Here is a 23653-nt window from a genome sequence, read left to right on the forward strand (position 1 = left end):
CCCCCCCCCTCCCCCCCCCTCTCTCTCTCTCTCTCTCTCTCTCTCTCTCTCTCTCTCTCTTACTGTTCCTGAGTAGCAAACTGAACCCAAGGCCTTTCACATGTGAGGCAAGCATTCAACCCTGAGCTATACTCTCGGTCCCGCAATGTCTGTCTTCTTTGTTCTGTTATGTTCTGCTTTGTTTTCAGGTGAAGTCAATCTATGCAGTCCAGGCTGAACTTGAACACACTCTGTAGCCATGGCTGGCCTTGAACTTGTAGCTATCCTGCTTCTTCAGTCTCTGAGCATTGGAATTATAGCCATATGCCATCCTATCCAGCTGCCATATCTTAGATTCTAGGAATGTTAGCTAAACACCATTTTAAATTGATGTGTGTTAAGTAAAGGGAAATTTATATTTTAGACCTTGTACTAAACATAATAGATTAATGCATTGAGTTCATACGTCTTTTGAAAATTAATAAGAGAAATCAGGACACATTTTTTGCCACGAATAGCATTTTATCATCACTTCCTTCTTATTCATAAATATTTTAAAATATCTGAAAGTTAAAATAAAGGACCCCCCCATTCATATCATTGCTGCACAAAATATGCTTGGAAAAGTTGCCATCGCATTATCTAGTCAATACAGGACTATTCTCATAAATCCCGGAAACACAAGCATATCGATTTGTAATCATAGCCTTAGATGGTGCCATGGATTTTACCATTTATTACAAACAGATATTAGATTTTTGTATGATTAGTCAATCAACTTTGCAAAAATCAAAGTTCAAGTAACAATAATAGCCAGGATATAAATAAAGATTACATAAAAGATAGATAATAGGAAAGAGGGAGATAGATCTTTTACAAAAGGGAGGATGACCAAGAGGTGGAGGGAGAGAAGGCGAAGGGGTAGGAGATGCAGGAAGAATCAAAATGTGTTATGTACTTGTGCCAACACACCCTGATGAAGGTAATCACTGTGTCCTACGAATATGCACCGATGCAAATAAAATTAAAAAATTGAAATGTGAGCTCATTAAGCACAAAACAATACCTTTGAAGTGTATTTGTGGGACACAGGTTCTAAAGTCAAGGGTATATAATGGGGACAAACTAATGCACTTTGCCTATGTTCGAGACCAGTTTTATGCAGTGCAGAGTCCAGGACCAGAATGAGGCAGAGGAGGCCGACGTTCCTTTGCACTGTGAGTTCCTACTGTGCTTTGGCCACACTCTAGAGCACTAAGTCTTCGAATTAACTTTGGGTATCAGCCGATGTCTTTTCTGTTCGAATGGTGATGACTTCTGGCTTTACCTACACTCTATTTAGCCCCACTGCAAGGTATTCATTAAAGCCTAAAACTCTAACGAGCCATCTGTAAGCATTGCTGACCTCTCTGATCCTCATTCCTTACTCTTAATCACAGTTACCGGAAGTGCCCATTAGGCTTGCAACACACAGCCAGGATACACAAAGGCAGGAAGCGGGCTGTTGGGATTCTGAGCAATTCCAATGGCTCCCAAGGAAGAGGCACGTGCACAATGGAAATACAGGGCTTTGTTTGGCCTGAGACCATGCTGATGCCACTGATGCATCAGGCTTCTGCGTTGAATGTGTGGAATGAGGGTACAGATCATCATATATGCAATTCCAGCGTTCTGGACAGAAGGTAATGTGCTCAGCGCCAGTATCTCCCACAGTAACTCTTTTCTCACTATGAGAAAAGCCAAGCATCTGGTATCACCAATTGCCAAGCATGTTTTTTCCCCACCACAAATGCTTGCTTAAGCATAGATTTCCAACACAGAGAGGGGCTGGCCGCATGTGCATGAAGTCTGAAGGCTCTAAAGTGGAGACGTACGAGTATATGTTCATTTAAATATATCTGTGTGTTCAAGCTTGTTTTGCAAATGTGTAAGCGTATTAAAATTTCTGGAGGTTGGAATTATTGCTATGGAAACAATACTCATTAATAAATATGCCTGACTGCACATATCATTGTGATAGGCACTCAGAAATGAATAAACTAGCACCTTGCCTTCTGGTTTTTTACATTGTCAAAAGGATCCCAAGAGGAGTAATCAATGAACACTTGATAAAGAGTGACTATTTAGATTGGTTTGCTAATATCATCTTAAAAGCAATTTTCAGTTACTGATAGGCTTGGAAAGAATGTGCTCCCAAGAAGCCTAGATTAGGAAGCCTCCAGGGGCAGAGTTCTTACAAAGATAAGGGATTTTTTTTTGTTTACTTTGAGAATCTCCAAGTATCAAAGGGCTCCCCTTCCCACATCAGAGTCTCACGGTGACACTGTCCCGGCTTAGGGATGGCGTGGGTAGGTTTATTATGGCCACGATTTATTATGTGTTTGATGTCACACTGAAGGGGAAGCAAGGATTTAGAATTTGGTAAACCACATGCATAAATAAAGTTAAGTCACAGAAGAAAATCAGGGCTGGGTGATCCAAAGATGACTATCATGTATGTACCCTTCCCAGGAAAAGCAGCCATCAGTGGATAGCACTTGTACCTTTTCCTAGTAACAAAACAGCCACTTAATGTAAAACAAAGGAAGCAACAATGATTTTAGACCAATGCACTGCATATCTGGTTTATTTATCTTCTCTTATTTTGGTCTCACTGCCATGTCACCATGGTCACCGTGCAACCTCCGATTATGATTTGGTGTCTTATGCAGATTTGTCTACACTGTAGTGTTCCAGTAGCTTCTGTCCTCAGAGAGTGATTTCTTGTGATGGATTAATACAATGATGACTGACTTTGATGCATTTACAGCTTCATTTTAGGAACTGACCATGCCAATATGAATATCATAATCCAAGTCAATCCCCCACTGTAAATTTATAAACAGGTATTCTAGAGTCTATTATGAATACATATTCTGGTGTTATATATATTTAGACAGCATCATTTTGTCATATTTTGCTAAGTTCTAGGAAGCAGACTACAAAGACCCTCTGGGTCTGTGAAACAGAAGTCTCGGAGCTAGAAGATGGGGACTTTCTGAAACCTATTCAGACTTCATCTAGAGCCCTGCTCTTTAACTGCTTATAAGCTTGAACTCACAGCATCTTCCACCGGAGAATGTGAATAAATTGAGAATCACAGCCTCTGCTCCATTTTCACTGAATCAGGGTACATTTTAGCACTGTCTCTGGTTGATTTCTATGCATAATAAATTTTGAGACGTGTACTGGATACATATCCACCGTTTTTATCTCACCCTCTATACAGATTGTCAAGGAACACTCCTTCGTAGGTCTCTAGTACTGCTGTATGTTTTGTTGTTACATATTTGTTGGGAATACCTGGAATAAAAATCCCAAGTAAAGGACAAAAAGTAAATGCTCTCTTTTGGACCATTTCTTGTGGCATGAGATGATGCTCTTTCTGAGACAAAGAACAGGCTTACTTACTAGCTACTATAAAGCACTGAATTCCTGAACTCAGTGTCATCTGAAAACAGGAACTAATGCATGTAGAGACATCCATCGAGGAAATCTGAGTTACCCCTGTGGGAGTCAGGGCTCAGGAACCTGATACAAATACGTTGATTCTCTGCCTACTCTTTTTGCTGTGAGCAATGAAGTCTTTTATTTCTGACCCAAGAGTCTTGTGTTTTCTGCCAGCATCTCTGAATTGTGGCAAGCTAACATTAGCTTATAAGTAGGGTAAAATCTCAGACGTTTCACAGATATTGACACAGATTTCTGTAGTTCTTTTTTTAGCACAGTTGCAAAAAATAAAGTGCTCGGAGAACTGAGTTCTTATGCAGGTTGTACCACTAACTATGCCAGTGAATACTTATTACCTCTTCTCTCTGGAATTATTTATTCACATGTAAAATGAGAGGAAGAAGATAAGGGATGCAATAGGTACTGAGAATTCATAGATGGTCAGTTTCTTAAGGTCAGATTTGATGTCTTAAGAATTTATTATTGCTGTTTTCAATAAAATGGAGCATAATCTTTTGAATTGGAGATAACAAGAAATTTATATTCTATCTCAGCCCAAGGAACTTGGGAATCTCTTAGAAAAGTTTAATAATTTATTTTTTTTAGCTTACTGTAATTCTACATCAATGAATGTACATATGTTCTGTGCACTCTAATGCCTGATTTAGTGAGGACGATTTCTCATTGAACTCAAAATACATGAATCATTTTCATTATCTTTGGGTGAGTTCAATTTTGGTAATCTCCAGATCCCTATTCATTTAGGGTATTATGGAATGTGGACATCTTTGGAAAACAAACCATGTGTTCAGTATTTAATATAAAATTCTTCTGAGACTAAATCTACAATATGATAATTTTCAAGGAAGAGAGAAAAATAGAATGAAGTAGAAGGCTATGTTGCCTGTGCTACGCCGCTTTCGAGTCACAAACTGTGTGTAGTATTAGAGAATGTACCTTTGCTAAGGGAGGAACTGTCTTTACTGTACAATCTCGATTAATGAAAACTCTGGTAATTTATGTTCTGTGACATTGAAAAAGATTGCTCTCGTCTTCCAAGTAAAACATGGAAGTATAGCCATAGAGGGCTCACTGTTTTGTTAAAGGAGACAAATGCATCTGGTAGGGCAAGTCTGTGAGCTTGCCGGAGGCCCCATCAGACTTAGGGTATAGTATTCTGCCCCTTATTCATGCCCTGTTGCCCCCCAAATAAGACCTAGCTGGAAAATAATCAGCCTTGAAGTCTAGAGATCAAAAAATGCCAGCCCCAGTCAGCCTATCCTTCATTACCTGCCTGAAAGAGTAGCCCTTGGCAAGAGAACAGTGACGGCAGGTAAGGCGGTAGGAGGTGACTGGGCTGGCATTTTTGATCACGAGTCTTTAAGGCTGATTATTTTTCAGTTAGACCTTGTTTGCAGAGAATCACGGTGGTTCCATTTCCTGAGGTTTTAGTTACTCACAGTCAGCCACGGCACAAAAGTATTTCTGGAATGGAAAGACACAGAAACAAGCAATTCGGAAGTTTTGAATTGCCTGCCCTTCTGATCAGCATGATGAAAGCAGGTATTGACTCATTTCTCCCAGCATTTGAGTCATTGCTTTGTCTGGGACACCTAGGTGATATATGTATATCACTCATCTGCTAGTCAAATAGTACCTGCCTTGGTCACCAGATGGACTGTTCCAGTATTGCTATGCTTGTGTTGAAGTTGCCCTTATTTTATTTACTAATGGCCCCCAAATGCAAGAATAGTAGTGCAAAGAACAGATTAACTCCAGTACTATGTAGAAACAGTGCAGATCATATAGGAGAAAATAGATTATACTGAGTTTGGTGCTGTGTACAGTTTCAGGTACTCCCTGGGGCTCCTGGAATGTACCCAAGCTGATGGGAGAGGCTACCATATTGCCTTCCCCACTAGGTCTCTCTTTTCAGATCTCTTCTGTGTGGCAGTTGCATAGTTGAAGTAGAACAAAGTAGATAGTAAGTAAACGATTGGAACAATGGGCATTCACAACACGTTCGGCCAAAAATAGCTTTTCCTAAGATTCTTAACAAATGAAGTTAGCTAGACTGGAAGTCTACTGAGGTTTTGAGCAAATTGTTTCGGCAAAGAAACCACAAGCCAGGCCTTCAATTACAATTGTTCGGTTGCTAAAGTCATGGGTCCTCAGTCCGTCCCAGTACAAAGTGGGCTACACACGCTGTAACCATCAGCACTTTCTTCAGATGTTTTTGGTGGCATCCCGTGTCCAGGAAACAACCTCTGGGAAGGTAAGGACACGGCCACTGAGCAGTACAGACTGGGAGTTCTTCCCGGAGTGCAGAATGTTCGGCCGTCCCAGGGAGCTGCCTAGAGGTCATTCCACACCGCTGGCAAACAGATCTCTGACTCCTCCAAACGGCAGGATCGGATCACTGCTGCAGATCAGTGGACGCCCTGGGTTTTCTTTTCATACCTTCTCAGAATAAAAGCACTATTGTAGTTTTCTGGTTCATAGACCACCACAGTAGATTTGATTGTAGGTGACAGAAAAATATCCTTTTTTAGGCCTCAGGTCATCACATCAGGTGTGACATTCAGCTACTCTAGAGAAAACTGCACCCCCCTAGAGATCTTGGCTTCAGTTACATCCAGCATCATCAGAGCACACTGAGGCCTTCTGTCTCTCATGGGAATGAGTATGTGCTGTATATAAGAAGAGAACGTTGCCTGGATATTTGTGTCACAAAGCGCTAGACCATACAGGCTACCGCTGGTCTTCAATATTCATCATGTCCTCTTCCTATAGGAAAATACCTGCACATTTTGGCCAACAACACTAACAAAGATCAAAGTCTTCCTCTTTCCCTGCAACTCTGCGTAGCTACATTGGCAGTGACCAATGGGACCTAAGTGCTAGTGGAGTGTGCAAATCTTGCAAAGTATTTACTAAAGGAGAGATGAAAAGCTTCACCTTCCCTCTTTCCTTCCCCTCACAGCATGAAATATGGCTGTGATGCTTTCAGTTGGAATGGCCTTCTATGACCTTGGAACGGATGCTCCTAAGTGGAACAAAATCACGAGACCTGATCCTTGATTCAGTGACGCTATTCCAGCCCTGAGCTGTCCATCACAGGCTTCCATGTGGGAGAGAAATAAACTTTATCGTGTTTAAGTCATTGTTATTTTAAGTCCTGCCATTCACAACTATTTCTAATCCTAACAAACACAGATGCTTTGGACAAGTTATCTAAAAATGTGATTCACAGAATTTTAACTTTGCCACTTCTTTTCAAGTTTTCCAGCTTTTTAATATTAATGAATACAAAGCGATTAACTTGTTCTTGGGACATCCTTACCCTTCTGATGGAGGGCCTCCAACACTTTGCTTTAGTGATGAAGAATGCGAATAGTCCAGTCTGCATTTATGCACATGCTATTGTTTTTGAGATTTCTAAAGTCATTTCATACAAGATCAATGTTCGAATTTTATCACTTACTAAGATCACTTAGGAAGAAGCACAAGGCGTGGCTACAACCTTCAAAATGATGCCAGCAACAGCGAGGAAGCAACAAAACCCTTATGGACTGAAAGTCAGCAGCATATGCAGATGACTGTGCACCGCTGGACTGCTGGAAGGTGTAGGTGGCCATCACGTACACGTGACAGTGGTCATGAGGAACTAAAATGAACCGGGGTGACTTTAAATCTAGGTATACATGCACACACACACACATACTATTAAATCTTTTCCAAACATTGTATTAGGTTCCAGGTTTTTGCCCTTATCCATCTATATGGTAATCAGTTACATTTCTCATTTGAAACCACCCTCCTCTGTCACTTCGCTACACCCTCTATTATGAATAACAACAATGGCAACAACATAGCCATACTTCTCAAAGCTGCTAAAAGCGGGGTCTGTCTCGTGTTGAATGCAACTATTGTTAAATCACAAAGGATAATAATGTTGTCTGTATATTTGAAGATAATGAGTCTGAGTCACCATCAGCAGTGTTTCCTTGGAGCTGTTTTTCCCCATCGTGATGCCTCCCTTTGAGCTCCCGAGGCCGTGATGATCTGTATCTAGAGAGAGTGCCACATTCTAGTCTGCTTTCCTTCGTGCCCTGACTGAAACTAGATACAAAAGCTGATCTCACACCAGCCGTACAGAATGAGAGCTGGCACACTTCTCTCCGAATACTTTTCATTTTGCAAGCCTGCAAGGAAGTAGCGAGTGTGCACACAGGTAATTGCATTATCAGAGCAGCCGCGTCTGTGCCAAAAACCTCAGCTCTCTTATCTGGCTCTAGTCATCATCGACTTTAAGACACCTGGCTGGGAATAGTCCTACAGACTATTGGAAGCAAAAACTAATACAAAATAAGAAGCACAACAAACAAATAAAGGTAAGTTCTTTAGAGAATTGAACTTTTCTTTGGTTTGAGACAGCTAACAATACACACTATGCCAGAGAATTCAGTAGACAGAATAAACTAAATAAAAGTTAAACTATATATGGGCAATTCGCTTAGACACCCTAATAAATACTTATTCATCAGCTGTAATCATGTCATACTAATTCAGAAATTCAGTAATCAGAAGTTCAGACATTTAAAATCTATACATTGGTGTTCTCTATGTAACCATTCAAGAGAAAAAGTATTTAACTTGGTTACATTACTCAGAGATAAAGGATCTTGCTTGTAAATGTCTTTGGAGAGCTTGTTGCAACACCCTGCATAATTTCAAAGAAATAGACACAAACAATTATAGTGTGAATTAGGGAATAGATTAACAGTGTACTGAAAAAAGGTGAAGGGAGCACATATTAGTAAAAGGTTAAATATCTCATTAAACAGTTCAGTACTAATTATCTTACTATTTTATCAGCATAATAGATCAACAGGGTGAAATAATTGCTCTTCCTTTACATAGAATTGATACATGTGAGTTTTTAGAAACAGAAAGAGGTGATAAACAAATATGTGTATGTGGGGAGAGTGAACCATGGCTCAGGAATTGAGGGAGAACCTAGTCTCCATCTGGGCAACTGGGGTTATTTCCCAGGTACCACGAGAACAACAGTATTATAAGATTGCAGAAATTCTTTATAATCACTCATAGTTTAGAAGCTGTCAATATATAGTTTTGGCTAATGCCATTTGTATAACATGTTAGGGGAGGCATCATTTCCTTGCCAAGCTCTTCACACACTAGCATTGCTTGTCTCTCGGTCCATTTTATCTTCAGTAAGAACACCTCCATATTCCAGCTACTTGGACATCCTATCATTCACTCCAGTTTGTTGTTCTCTTGCCTCTAAGAACTGACACTATCTGCTAATTGCTTAGGTCTCCAACCAGGCTTTCAAGGAAAACAGAAGAAATGTGGCTGACCCTACCATGAGCAAGATGTTTAAAACAAGACCCCAGAAGCACAGTAAACAAAATGAAAAATAGACAAATGGTATTTACATCAAACTAAAAAGCTTCTGCTTAGCAAAGGAAACAACAGAGTGAAGAGACAACCTACAGAAGGGGAGAAAATATTTGGAAACTATAATTCTAAGTGGTTAATATTCACATTATATATTTCTTCTTTACTGCAGCACTGTTCAGCGCTATAAGATACTATGTCTTCAAACATTCAGTAGCAACAAGTAAGTCCCACAAGATGAGACATGCAGATGACCTGCAGATGTATGAGAAGAATGCCCTGACCTTCCTAGCCATCAGGGAAATGCAGATCAGAACCACAAAGAGAGATCATCTCGCTCTAGTAAGAATGGCTCCTAGAAAAGTGACAAGAGGTAAGTCATGAGGGGGACAGGGAGAAGAGGGAGCCCCGGTCCACTGCTGGAGGGCGGGAGGTATTACAGACACCCTGAGTGGTAGTATGGAGTAGCTCAGTGATGGAATGCTGGCCCAAGATGTGCCTGACAACTGGGGGCTCTGGCTTTGGTTCCTACCCCCTCTTCCTTCCCAAAATAAGAGAAAAGAGAGAAAGACAGAAAGAGAAGAAACTACCATATGATCAGCAATCTCATCAGCCTACTGGAGATGAAATCAGTGTGTTGAAGAGGCAACTGCTGTCATATATGTACTGGACCACTCTTCACAAGAGCCAAGAAGTGAAAACAATATCTAAGCATCTAGCGACTGCTGAATGGGTAAAGAAAATGGGGCACCTACACATGAGGAAATATTAGTTGGCCATAAAAAATGAAATCATGTCATTTGCAATAACATGGATAGAGCTGGAGAACATTATGTTCAGTGAAATAAACACAGCCTAGAAATTCAAGTGCTTGTGAAATCCCACAAGATGTAGAATCTAGAAAAGTTGATTCCATAGAAGTTGAAAATAGAATGGTGGTTAACAACAGGCAGGAGTTAGTAAGGGACCCAGAGGAATGGGGAAAGTTTGATCAGTGGATGCAGTGACAAGCAGATAGGAATGAGAAATTCAGATGTGCTACCAGTTTATCACTCTAAATGAAAATGCAGTATGTTCTTTTAAAAAATTAAATGAGTTGGAATGTTTTCGTTATAAAGAAATGTATTTGAGGAGACAGTTAGGTTTACTGATTTAAACATTGTACAAATATGTATGCACCAAAGTGTCACACGGTAGCCTGTAAATATGTCCAGTGTGTGTGTTTTTATTCACCACTTTTACAAAGTCAACTCCAAATTAGCAGTCTTTGAAAGATGAGCCAACTTCTGTGTTCCAAAATAACATGGGATTAGAAACTTAGGTCAATAAATTCAATGATTTAAAAAAAAATCATAGCTTTCAGCTGGGTGTGGTGGCACGCACTTACAATCCCACCACTCTGGAGGAGGCTGAGGCATGAGGATTGCTGTGGGCTTGAGGCCAGTCAGGGCTACATAGTGAGATCATACCAGCCTGAGCTACATGGCAAGACCTTGTCTAATATATATCTATATATTTAAATTATCAAGTTACTAGTTAATCTTTTGCCCAAAGGTATGCAGCTTAGAAGTATGTATCCTTTAAACAAGTAAGAAGAATGAAAAGAAAAATAAGAATAGTGAAGTTAATATGATTCTACCTATATTATTCATATATATATACATACTGGGGATTGAACTCGGGTCCTTGCTCTTGCAAGGCAGATGGCAGGACCACTGAGCTAAATCCCTGGCCTGATTCAACCTATTTCATAGAAGCTTAGAATAATTCTTCCTCCACTTCTGACTCTGGTCAAGTTAGAGGAGAGACAACAATGAATTTGGATCCTACTGTGGTGTTAGTACAAGGTCTTGAAATAATTTTATGACTAGATACTATATTTTTCCCTCTGGCTTCATAGGATTAAAACATGACAAGATAAGCATCCCCTGTGGCCTCATAATTTAGGACTATAGAAATAATGTTGGGGTGGGAAGGGAGGGCAGTGATAGCATCAACAATGTAAGAAAGAATTTTTCTGTTGCCACAAATTTAAACCAGCATGGGTGTGAAAATACTTCTGCACGAATGCATTTATCACGGAGACAATAAAAGTTCAGTTCTATCTATCGGAGAACATTGTATGGATCTGAAGATGCCGGATTACATCATTTGTAGCTCAAAACAAAAGAATTAGAGGGGTGGGGAACGGAAGTTTTGTAAGATGGGAAAGAGAGGCCTCTGATATATACATCCTTGCCATGTGCCAAGTACTCTTCATCTCATTTAATTCTCCTAACCCCATGTTAAGTCAGAATTACTAACACCATTTTGCATGTGGGCAATTTAAAGGTGAAATTTGGTAATTTTGAGAGAGTCACTTGGTTTATATGCAGAAGAATCATATTTTCCTCTTTAGCTACCATACCGGCTCCTGATAACTGCTTATAAAATTTTTGGGAATTCTGTGAGGTTTTCATGAAATATAGTGCCTGGGAAAAGGAAATTATATCTCAACAAAGCTATGATTAAGTAATTAGAATACAACTTAAGTTATAATTAAAGTATATTACAACCAAATGTAATAAGTACTCAAAAGTCATTTCCAGGCTATTTTACTGCTATTTTTGATATTCAGGTTACTGATATGTACAGGAGAGGAGAAAATATTTGCAGATGACACTTCAAACACAGAGTGGTACCATACAGCTCATCTCCTCTCACCTCCAAATTCAGTAACATCACCTTGCTAGCCTGACATCATCCATAGTGATTGTATTTGTAGCACAAAAGGTGGCAAATATTCCAAAGTAGGGGTTGACTTATTATTTTGTTGGTTATCTAGACTTAAAAATTGGTGGAGAAGGGCCAGGGATTAAACTCAGTGGTTCTACTCCCTGCCTTGCAATTGCAAGGTCTCAAGTTCAAGCCCCGGTACGAGGAAAAAAAAAATGATGGAGAAAATGTTAATGGAGACTAAACCCAAAAGTGTGAAGCCTACAGCCTTTACATTGGGGATAACACAAAAATTTGAGGATATTTTCCTGGAATATTTCATACCTATTCTCAAACAGCAAAGCCATCACCTATGTTACTTTCATTTTATTTGTTATCATAAATAAAAATAAAAACTTGTATTGTTAGAATGGCGCTCATGGCTGGAAAACCACTCCATTTATCACACCGAGCCTGAACTCCAACCACGGGTAGAGGTACATGCTTTTGGCCAAAATTGTTGAAAATATGTGAGAGAAGCAACCGGCTACATGGAATTCACAATGAAGACAATTGAATATGCTATTATTATTTAAAGTGTTGTTATACACATTCTTTATTTCAGTTGAATATTTACCAATGGACTACTGAATATATAATACTGATTGTTTAGAAAGCCTGAACTATGAAGATGTTTTCCCAAGGTATAAAACTGAATCTGTCTTGTAAGTAGGTAAATAAATACACAAAAATGGTATGATTTATGTGAAAATGAAAGAAGTTTTGTGAGGAAGGTAGATAATATATAATTAACACACAGTATAAAGATTAAAATCTAATTAAGAAATACATAATAAATGCCTTTTATGCCCTCACAGAGTATCTGTAATGCTTCTTTGTGTCAATCTCATCAGATATTTTGGAGACGGAGGGAGGTATTGTCAGTGCATACAACTCTACAGTGACCTATACAACATTCTTTTGCTTCAATCACAATAAATTTTTTTTGTCTCTAGTATAGTCTATTTCTGACTTTTGCTTCTAATAGCATATATTATCGCTCTATGTTTTCCTTGTGTAATTTAATTTCCCCTAAATTTTGTATACATATTGAAGGATTAGAATGCATCTTTGAGAAGTCAAAAGAGATTCTTGGGGAGAGAGTAACGTTTTCTCAAATCAAACATAAAAAAAAAAGGCAAACAAAATGTCCTTTGGGCAGCCAATTCTGTGAGCAAGAGAATATTTTTGAAAAGTAAGCCCTCTTTTCCCCAAGAACACGTGAGAAAATCTTCCTGCAAATTTCAAGTAAAACCAAGTTGCATCCCAAATTGGCCATCTGCACTCCAGGGCTGCAGCTGAAAACGCACAGAATTGCCTGAGTAATTCAACTGCGGGCGGAGGCAATGTGAGCACGAACATTGCCCTGGCCGAAGGTTGGCCTTTAGGATGCAACTTAAATCAATTGTGAGTCACTAAGTTTGATTACATTTTCAGTGATGAAGCCTTCAAAAGCAATTTTGAGCTTGCCTATTCAGAAGTTGTTAGGTTTCGCTTCAAATCTGTACTCCTGGTTAGAGAAGCATCTTTCTACCTTTTGGTGATAATTTTAAAGGCCTGGAGTTGAAGACAGAAGGAAAAACAAGACAGAACGATCCAGAAAGCAAAAGAAGTAACAGATGAATGGCTCTTCCTCATAAAACATGAGTCGTTTGTGTTTGTTTTTCTTCCTAAAAATATAATGCGAACAAAAACAAGTGGAAGAAAAATCTGAGGAATGTGTCTCTAAGAAGTGAAAGAAAGGAACAGAAGGGAGGTTCTCAGGATCGTGCTATGGACCAGCCTATGATCGCTTTGCTCTTTCAGGTGCTACTGGCAGGAATGTCGGGGAAGTACAGGTGGTTTTGCATTGTGAAGCAAAATGGGTGTAAAAACACTGTCAAATAGGATCTCCAACAGGTATGTACTAACTGGAGAGAAATAAGCCCTTTCAATCCATCCCTTTCCAGCTGAGCCAAGCCTGCAGACTTGATGTATGCCCCTACCTTTCGTGAGTCTTACTAAAGATATGCTTACTCAGTTAATACTGCTCACTTTGATTATAGCTCTTTTCTACATTTTTGCAATCACATTGTTAGATCCTAGAGTGTTCCCAAGAAGTTAGAATTTTTTTTTTTTTGAGAAAACAGAAACTTCCCCATAGTGCTGGCCATGAGCTCTTAGAGGACATACTAGTGTCTTGTCAGTTTCAGGAATATACGTTGTCACAGCCTGTCTTATGAAGTATTGCAGAAAACATGTGTTTCCTACTAAGCGGACTTAGTGGTGACCTGAAAGATTCTTTGACAAGTATTATGAACTGCCTCGCCAATCAGGCATTTCTACACGTGCACTAATGGGGTTGCTTTTAAAAATCAAAGAAAGGAACTGAAGAGTTTATAACTATTGCAAGCCACATTTGAGATCTAGGGAAGAAAAGTTGCTTCTTTGACTTAAAACTGTTGATAGCAAGATCTGCTTTTCTTTTCTTTCTTCTTTTTTCAAGTGTAAAATTTAGAAAAATTTAAGCTACTATAAATGTCTGCCTATAGCAGAGGTGAAATAACATTTCCACATAGCAAGTCTTTCTTGATTTATTCAGATTTTATTTAAGTGCACACTGGGTGAATAGCTAATTTGTGTCTCTGTAGAGAAATCCCCATTGCATTACATTTATATTTAAGGAAATCCAGCCCATGCTGAATAGACACATTCAGTGAGGACTAGCCATTTTAGTCCCTTCCCCAGCAGTTTAATGGATACTAAAACTGAATTTACAGTGCTTTAGAGAAAATGTGGCTCATCAAAATATCCATGCTTTAACAGTTAATTCCTCCCCTATTTGCCTTTATCTGAAACATCAAAATGGTGAAAAAAAAAAAAGAAGGGCCAATTTTACTTTGCTCTTTCTTTGGGTGTAACACTCTATTAATTATGCTTTAAACTGACTAAAAAGAAATGGAAAGTTTAATAATAGTTACATTCAGCATTTTATAATAAGGATTTTGTTCACACACATCACTGAGTCTCTTTATCAGGAGCCACATTTCGACTTTTGCATAAAAGGAATCAAAGTGCCAAAGTAGAGGAGTGGTCAGATTTTTGCCACCTTATCATGTGCTGAAGCCATCAAAGTGAGCTTCAAATTTTGTCAGAGCTGCTGGGAAAACAGTGCATGCTGGGTAAGTGTGCCCAAAGACACTTCTCAGAAATAGTGAGGAATTTCTTAAAGGACCTCCCAGAGGGGCTTCCAGAGAAAAGATTAGGAAATGAAAGGTGCCGTTCAACAAAGTTTATTGAAGCTGGAAATGTTGGCAAATTTTCATCTTTATGAAGCTCTAATAGCCACAACCTTAATATTAGTTGTACCATATTTTTGGCCTACTTTTTTATAGGCTTAGAACTGTGTGAAATAAAACAGCAAGCAAGATGGTCTACTCCAATACCTTCTCAAGGCTACTGTTCAACAGAATTGGAACTGAGAACATATAGATTTCTCAAGGAGTCAATTCATTATGGATATGACAAAATGATCAGGCCCACTGTGCTTTGGAGTTGAACTTTATGGAACCTCACCACACAACCAAACACATTGAAATGCAAAATTTTCTGTCTTTGATTAAAAAAAAAATTGGACTGAGTTCAATGACATAAGTGTGCAGAAAGGAAAATATTGGCAGTATTATTACTTTGTTAGGGAATAAATATAACCTTTAAATTAACAGCACACATATGCATGTACACAACTGATACTGTAACGTATATAATTCTCCTAGGAGCTCAAAGCCTTAGAGCTGGAGGATAACTTGAGTATTAGTTATTTTAGTCATCTTCTTTATAGATGAAAAAAAGGAGGTCAGAGAGTTCAGTGCTAAAGGACCGTTTGGGTTAAGGCTGGACCTGAATTGTCTGATTTGTAGGAAGGACTCTTGGTAAAGTGATGGTTAAATGTGACTTTTCTGTAGCGTTTTGCCCTCTGATTTTCATAGGCTTGTTGTCCTTGAAGGACAACAGTTCCCTTCCCCTTTGGCATTCACTGACCCTCTGCCAGCGTTGGGGAGCTTTGTACAGTACTGGTAGCTTGAAGATGCCGCTATCAACTTGCCTCTTAACCTTGCTTCAACACAGCAGTAGAGCAATTAATCTTGTGCAGCCCTCTCTATCAAACTGCACATTCTCTCCCCGTTCATTATAAGTGAAGGCTCCTGTGCATGGCAGATCCAATTAGTAACTCTAATAAAAAGGCCAATACCAAAATGCCATACACAGATACATGAAGAAATGAGTCAAAGAACCGGTTCAGTTTATTGGGAGATTCAGTGAGATAAAGTTATACTTGGGTTACACAGATTTGAGCTTGCTTATGTTTTCCATCCAAAAAAAGCAAATTGACATTTAGCAGACGCTCGTTTTGCACTAGGCACGGCCTTGGCCGTTTGTGTGCCCTATGTCATTTCATCCTCACAATCACCCTTTACAAACAGGTTCTTCTTTATTTCATAAATTAGCCCAAACTCAAAGACTGAGATGGACAGAACTACCCACAGTCTTTCATGCAAGATTATGGTTTTACATTGGATCTGCACCACTAAAGTCTTTCATGTTAGACCTGCACAGGTGAAATGGTACTGGAAGGAGGGAAGGTGCTATGGCTTGGATGGAGAATTCTCTCCTAAGCCTCACGCATTCATAGGGCGGGCTTTTGGAAGGGGTTTCAGTATGGGATTTGCTGATGGGAGGTCTAGTTCTAAGAGGCGGTCGCTAGGGTGTGGCCTGGGTGGGTGGGTCTCTCTCCTGGCTCCTCCCTTCAGGCTGTTTCCTTACAACCCTGACAGGAGCAGCTCTGCTCCACCTGACCCTGTCATCCTGCCCTTCTTGCCTTGGTGTCAGCTGACTGTGGATTCAAAACACGAGCCAAAGTAAACCTATCCTTTCAATAGCAGTGTCTGATACTTTGTCCCAGCAGGAGGAATGCCTAAAGGCAGCAGGAGAAGCTAAACTCTTGCTCCAGCGATGGCGTTTGACTTGGGGCACTGACTCCCTTTGGGCTTCAGTTTCCTCATCTACAAAGTGAAACAATTCTTCTAGACCAGAGATGTTTACCTCTAATTCTCTGGACCTTTGTGCCATTTTGATAGACTTCGTTGTCACTGTGTTGTGTGATAGAGGAGTAGGCAAAAAAAGAGAGATTTTTGAGGTTTATCTCCAAGTCAAGCAAACTAGCTTCAACTTCATCCTTCTTGTGAGGACACGTACAGCACACCGACGCTTTATTTAACGGTAAACTACATATACGGTAGTGGTCCCATAAATTCATGAGGCAGCTGGAAAATTCCTACTGCCTGGTGACATCAGCGCTGTGGCCACCTCTTCATGTATTCGTGGCGATGCTGACATAAACAAACCCACTGTTTGTGTCAGGCACAGCATATACAATCATGTGCACTACACAATACTTGATAATGACGGTAAATGATTGTGCTACAGCTTAGATCTAAAACTTCCCCCCAGACTGTCGTGTGCTTAGAGTTGGGACTTTTAGACGATGACTGGACCATGGAGAAACTCTACTCAGTGGATTAATCCACTGATGAGCTGGTAGCTATATGTGCTCCCGGGGGCCGGAGCGTGGGGAGAAGAGGTCGGTCACTGGAGGCGGGAACTTGAGTAGTATTTTGTTCACAGCTCCTCTCCTCTTGCTCTCTCTTCTGGCCATAGCTTTCCTCTTCCATGCTGGTCTGCACTGCTGCTTCTGCCACAGAAACGGACTGGCCCTTCTGAAGCTGAGAACCAAAGCAGGCCTCTCCTCTAAACTGAGGTGTTGAACATTTTGTTCCAGCGATGAGACATTGATGAATACACTATGCTGCTGGCTCATATATATATGAGACTTTATGTGTTATTTTAGAATGCTCTCCCCCTACTTAGGAAAATCTACTTTAATGTAAGACAGTAAGCCCATGTCACGCTGGCAACAACCTTGTGAATCTCATTCTTACTATCTCTGGGTCACATCATTTATTCCTCTCTGTTCATAATTTATAATCTCATTGCCCATCATGGCTCTAGGAGAAATAGGCTAGAATACAAATAGATGTATGCATACCGTATAACCTAGGTGTGTAGTAGGCTACACCAGCTAGATCAGTGCTGGTGAACCTATGCTATATGTGACACAGCGGGCCGTTTGTTGTCTCTGAAACCGCTGAAAGTTTCGCCATCACTGGCCTAGGTTATGTAAGTGCTCTCTGTGATGTAGGCATAATGATGAAATTGCCTCACAGTGCACTTCTCAGAACATATCCCTCTGCTTGATTGCTCAGTATGAATTTGCATGAGGCTTCATTCTGGAGAAGAAAGTATTCCATTGCTTTTAAAAGATGGAAGAAAAATTGACTAGGTAATACCTGAGCCAGCCTCTAGCTCTACAGTTCTGTTGGTTCACAGGATAACTGAAGTTCTGATAGCATCTGCCCATGGCTTTGAACTAATGCAATTTGGGGACCTGGGGCACCTCCGGCTCCAATAATCCAACTGCTTCAACCTGCTAGGAATTCTTTTTCTTGTGTGGCACAGAATGACCACTTTGTAACTACCTTCTTGAGAATATACATAGATTTCAAGTACAAGGTAGGAGAAGAGAAAAACTCGCTTGCTTACAGAGTGCTGTATGAGCTTGGTTGGGGGAAGGTGGCTGCATTTGTGTCTGCGAGGGGAAGACAGCTGTGGTCCTTTTGTCACTGGATGTGGACTTTGGCAACGGAGGCAAAATTTTGCTCAATACCTTGTTTGGGAACCGAACTGTTTGCAAACAGAAGTGTTCAGGAACTGGGCTGTTACTGTACTCCATTTCAGCAAATTTACATGCGGCCCTCATTTCTGTGATGATTATATGTCTGTGAGAGTTCCAGGTGATAAAGTACCATTTAATAGACTACATAGCAATATTGAAATCTACCTACAACCGCCAGCCTAATGACTGGTAAATATTTATTCTGAGAATATCCAGGAAAGACCTCCCATAAACATCTCACAGCTGTGAGGACAAAGCAAGCCAGCTTATGTAGCACTCTGACCTCAATAATCATGAAGTCTAAATTTATTACTGCCTCTTTCAACCAAAATGAAAACCTCATCTCTTCAAAGTTCCAAAAAGGGAGATCAGTATTGATTTAAAATATAAGTTCCTTAAATGTGTGCTCTCACCTTTCACATTGAGTCCAGGTTGGTAACAGACAAAAGAGAACCTCCAAATAGTAGTTTGCTAGCATTTGGGAACATTTGAAGGAAACAAGAAGCTGAAATATTACTTGCAAGAGAACAACTAATTTCAGAGTCAGCAAGTCAGTAAAAATCTAACAGATTTGCATCAGTCAAATCTAAACAGAAAAGGGCTGTTATGTCACACACAGTCTTACTCCTCTGATTCCCTCTTTCATTCCCTTTTGGATACCGGCTACTTATGTTTTAAAAATTGAGGGTCCATCAATATACACTCTGAGAAGAAAACATGACAGGAGATTTTCTAGAGACTTAAGTATGACTGACTACAAGGATTTAAAGTGAGAGCTAGATTATTATCTCCACGGGTAGCCAAAGACGGTGCTGATAAACTTTCAGCGAGTCTTTGAATGTTCAAAGTGTGATATTTTTCAGATGAATACCTCGTTACTTTGAGTGGATTCATACATGCAGAGAGGTGAGGAGTCCTTATCTCATCATCAGGACCTATATTCTAGCAAAGACTTGAGATCACACTTCACAAAAACCTTACAGGACAGTTTGAGGTGCATACATCATAGTGATATTATCATTGCCTACTTATCGATGGGGGACTAGAAATAAAAACTGTTTCGCAGTACTGAAGCTAAATTTTTCCCAAATATTTTCATATATTAGGTCTCAAGGAAAGATTGCATTAAATCAACATTGTGAATTTTAAACATTACTTTTCTTCCTTCTTAGTTATCTTTTCTTACTTTCTTTTAGGCAGTAAATCTTTTAATACATGTCCAAATATTTGTCGTTGTGGGAGAGCAAAAATAAAGTATATTCAATACTCAAAAGAGGACAATACGTCTTACTTAGGGAAGAACTACATTACACTGGTTCCTGAATTCTTTCTAAAATGATGGTGTACATTTGGTGAATCGGGCCCCTAGGTGGCAGGGTGGGACCATGCCATATTCTTAAAGAAACAAACAGGAGAATCGTCTGTTCAGTTGCTCATGTTCAAGAAGCAAAACAGATGGGCGAAAAGTAACAATAAAGTACACAATTCTTACTCCTAAACTTTTTACTTACTAAGGAATTTTACTATAAATAGCACATTATTGTCCATTATGAATTTTGTTAATGCTCTCCTTCCCCACAAGGGCTGATCTACACTATTAGGCAGAAGTGTCTCTTTTCATTTCCTATGTTCCTTTTCTTTTTCTTAATGCAGAGTTTTAAAAATACAAAATAATAGAAAATAAATTTAAAGAAACATTCAGAAGTTTTTGGTCACATACTCAAGGTGTGAAATCTTCAGTGTATATGTACGAGCTTTCTCCTACATTCTCTACTGTACATTTTCCATCCTTCTTACTTGAAAAAGTATATATATATATATTTTTTTTTTGAGAAAGTATATTCTTTATCTGAAGTAATTTAAAGTAGTTCCATTCATGAAATAAATATCTAAAATCTCTACTTCAAATCATAGTTCTTCTTACAATTCCACTTAAAGCCTAAAGAGAAGGAGTTTTATGGCTACTTCATGTTAAAATCCTCACTTATTTTCCCAGGACCCCCAAAGAAGCAAGAAAGAGGCAGCCAATGACAGAGGGTTGCCGAAAAACAAGAATAGTGGTAATCACAGCTCACCAAGGGCCAGGGTGCTGTGACTTTGCACACTGGGGGTGGTTGACAGCCACATAGCCTCTCAGACCAACATCCAAAAGGAAGCCCACGACAAGCTTCATGCCAGCCTTGCCTTTCTCCTTTGATAGCCTTACCTCTACATCAAGTCATTGGTTCTCCTTGTGCCTACTTACTCATTTACTTATGTAGCATGAATCTGTAGACACCTGGCTTATACAACTACTTTTCCACAAAATTGTCCTGGCAGAGATCACCAATAACTGCTCAACTGTCAGACAACAGATGTCTTTCAGTCTTTCTGTGGCCTGATGTAGCAGAGGACACTGCTGGTCCTACCCCTCTTGCTGGAATGGCCTTCCCCATGGAATAGTGGAATGGCATGGGTCTAGATGTCCCCCAAAGCCTCATGCAGTCATAGGTTGGGCTTTTCCAGAGGTGGCTGGATCTAGAGTGTGTGATACTGGGACTGACTCATACTGTGATGCTAGGATCAAAGGCAATAGGATTAAAGGTGTGAGTGTTACGAACCCTAAGTAGCCTGGACATAAAGAATCAAGGTTGGTCCTTGCTTGCTTTGCTATCTTCTTCCCACCATGGACTCTTTCTCCTCTGAGATGCCATCTGCCTTGGAGCCAGCGGACTATGGACTGAAACCTCGATTATCTGTGAGCTAAACAAACCTCTCCCCCTCTAACTTTGGGTGTTGGGTATTTTGTCTCAGCAACGAGAAGTAACTCAGATGCCACCCTGGCATCTATGGCTCTGCTGCTTCTTTTTCATCTCTAACCACATTGACTTTGCTTCCTTTTAAAGAACGCTTCTCTCCTTTAGGTAACTTTTTATGCATATTTCTATTTTTTTTCATCTTTTCACTATTCATGTTTTTAGGAGAAATCGAATTTATTCTCACCAATGAAATGACTATCTCTATTCTGTTACCTTCTAAATCCGCATCTGTACTCTGGACTTAATACCCAAATACCTACTGGATACTGCCTCAAACTGAAAATGTCTAAACGCTGAACACGGGCTGCTCTCCTTTCAAACTGTAGCTCCTCCCAAAAGCTTAATCCTATTCTATTGTTCTTATTCTGGTTAATGCCACCCACATCAAACACTAGGAGTTATCTAGACTCCTGCAACTCCCTTCCTATTCTCTCAGATTTGGTCATTATCTCCTATCTTCTGTCTCTCAATTCGCCTCTGCTAATTTTTTGTGCAATTATTTTGTTTCACCTCTGCTACTGAAAGTTCAGTATCTAGGTTTGGCATCCACATTGACAAGGAATGTCTTTCAGAGATCAAAGCTGTTCATATCATAGATTGATTAAAATCTTTCGAGGACTATAAATCCAGGTTAAACATCAAACTCATTTTTACACCTACTTGTCCCAATCTTTTCCAAACTGTGTTGCCTCATATCTCGATGCACTTCTTCCTGCTTTTTATTCTAACCAAGTGAAATTTGCCTGGTATCTTCAAATGTATCAGATTGTCTTTATATGAGCTCTTTCACAGTAACCTCTTTCTGTCTCTTTCTTTATATTTTTATACCATTTTTACAGCCAGGAGCAAACCAATATGCCCTTAGTTTTAATGTTCCAGGGCCATCTCTTCTAGAGCTTGCCTTGAGTTACTATAATTAGAGATCATGCTTGGGGTTAAACGAACTGCAAAATTTGGCCTCTGAAAATGAGAACTTGATGGCTATGATGGTGTTTCATGTTGTACCTTAGTTGTAACTCAAATAGTGATATAGTTTAGCTGCTCTAGAAGAAATTCCTTACCTGGCCATTGAGACTGGATTGAGAGCCTTTTCTCAGGCCACGAATGAGCCTTTTGCCCATATTTATTACTGTGGCCTGTTTGCATGTCAGTCTCTTCTCACTTTTCTGAGAACTCCTTGAAGTTGGGTTCTAGGCCTACGAATCCTCTTCTCTCCAACATCTAAGTCCACTTTGTACATTGTAGGCAGGCAGTATACATAGCTAACAAATAAATGTTGCCACTTAATGTTCCAAGGCTCAAAATAAAACCATGAGTACCCTTCTGCCTTTGCTGCAAAGCTCCTAGATCCCTGCACTTCTACACCAAATCATCTCATTAAATGTGGAACTGGTGCCCCAAAGTTGGACTAATGTACCAAGAAAGGACAAGGTTCTCTTATGAGCTTGCTCTGTGGTATTATTTGAAGTTTGCATGCCCTCCCTCTCCATGGATCATGGGGGAGCTGTTTACCATTAAGCTCTCCTAAAGTAGCAGTCATCACAGAGTCAGCTGCTTAGATGTGCTTTTGAATGAACTCAGTCCCTTTATGCTTACAGTGCAAAACAAGGGAACATAATAAAAATGTTTCTCTTCAAATTTTGTTCCTTGAATTTTTTTTTTTTTTTAGGTAACACATAGGAATTCAATGCAAAATTCCAAAAATTGCAAACTTCAGCATGAATAGGTGGATTGAAATGAACTGTTGGGTGTTCCTGAGGAATGGAATGGTATAGTAACAATGCCTTTCATTTATCGAATGCTTACTTTGTTCCTGACTGAGTGCCTCATTCACTAAGTGCATCATACAATTCATTCCTGTTCTGGAGGTGGGAACTATTATCACCCTCATTTAATAAACGAAGTCTCCTGAGGATTTGGGATTTGGGTAACTTACACAAAGTCACACAGAACTGCTGTCGATGTGTGGGATTCAAACCGAGGCCTGTCTGACTCCCTTTGTGGAACACACATTTATTCACTATCACGTGCATGCATACAGCTATGTTCACACACTCAGAAGCACTATACTTCCATGTAGGTAGCCTAGCGATGTCAAAGCTCTGAACCACAGATTGCCTTTTATTTTTTTGGTGATCTGGAAAATGTTAGTCGCTCCAATCCAGAAGTAGATTGTAATAGTCTCAGGGTTGGTCATAAATAGTATGAATAAGCAGCTGGTTCCTGTTGGCTGAAGCTGAGTTGAAAGGCTGTGATCATTGTCTGTATGTGTGCCACTGCAGCAAAGTACCAGGTAGCCTACATTTCTAATCACTCTGTTTTTTAATTTGTTAACTATTCAAGTATACAAATCATGAAAAACTTATTCAAAACACGTATTAACTGTCACTGTGTACAGAAGGTATCTCCTCTCTCCTTTCTCCTGATATAGGAAATA

General features: G+C 39.7%; 1 protein-coding gene and 1 long non-coding RNA gene across 2 annotated transcripts in view; one reads left to right on the top strand and one right to left on the bottom strand.

Annotated features, from left to right (window-relative positions):
* Nucleotides 1-23653, bottom strand: part of Negr1 (neuronal growth regulator 1) — a 761458-nt gene that overhangs the window by 142424 nt on the left and 595381 nt on the right. The gene's annotated exons all lie outside the window — the stretch shown is intronic.
* Nucleotides 7414-13536, top strand: LOC117284002. The gene is made up of 3 exons (XR_004515059.1): nucleotides 7414-7862; nucleotides 9065-9265; nucleotides 13453-13536. It is a non-coding gene; the product is annotated as an uncharacterized LOC117284002 (long non-coding RNA).

Source organism: Fukomys damarensis, unplaced genomic scaffold (assembly GCF_012274545.1).
Source record: "Fukomys damarensis isolate Sample0158 unplaced genomic scaffold, DMR_v1.0_HiC HiC_scaffold_33, whole genome shotgun sequence".
Classification (NCBI taxonomy): domain Eukaryota; kingdom Metazoa; phylum Chordata; class Mammalia; order Rodentia; family Bathyergidae; genus Fukomys; species Fukomys damarensis.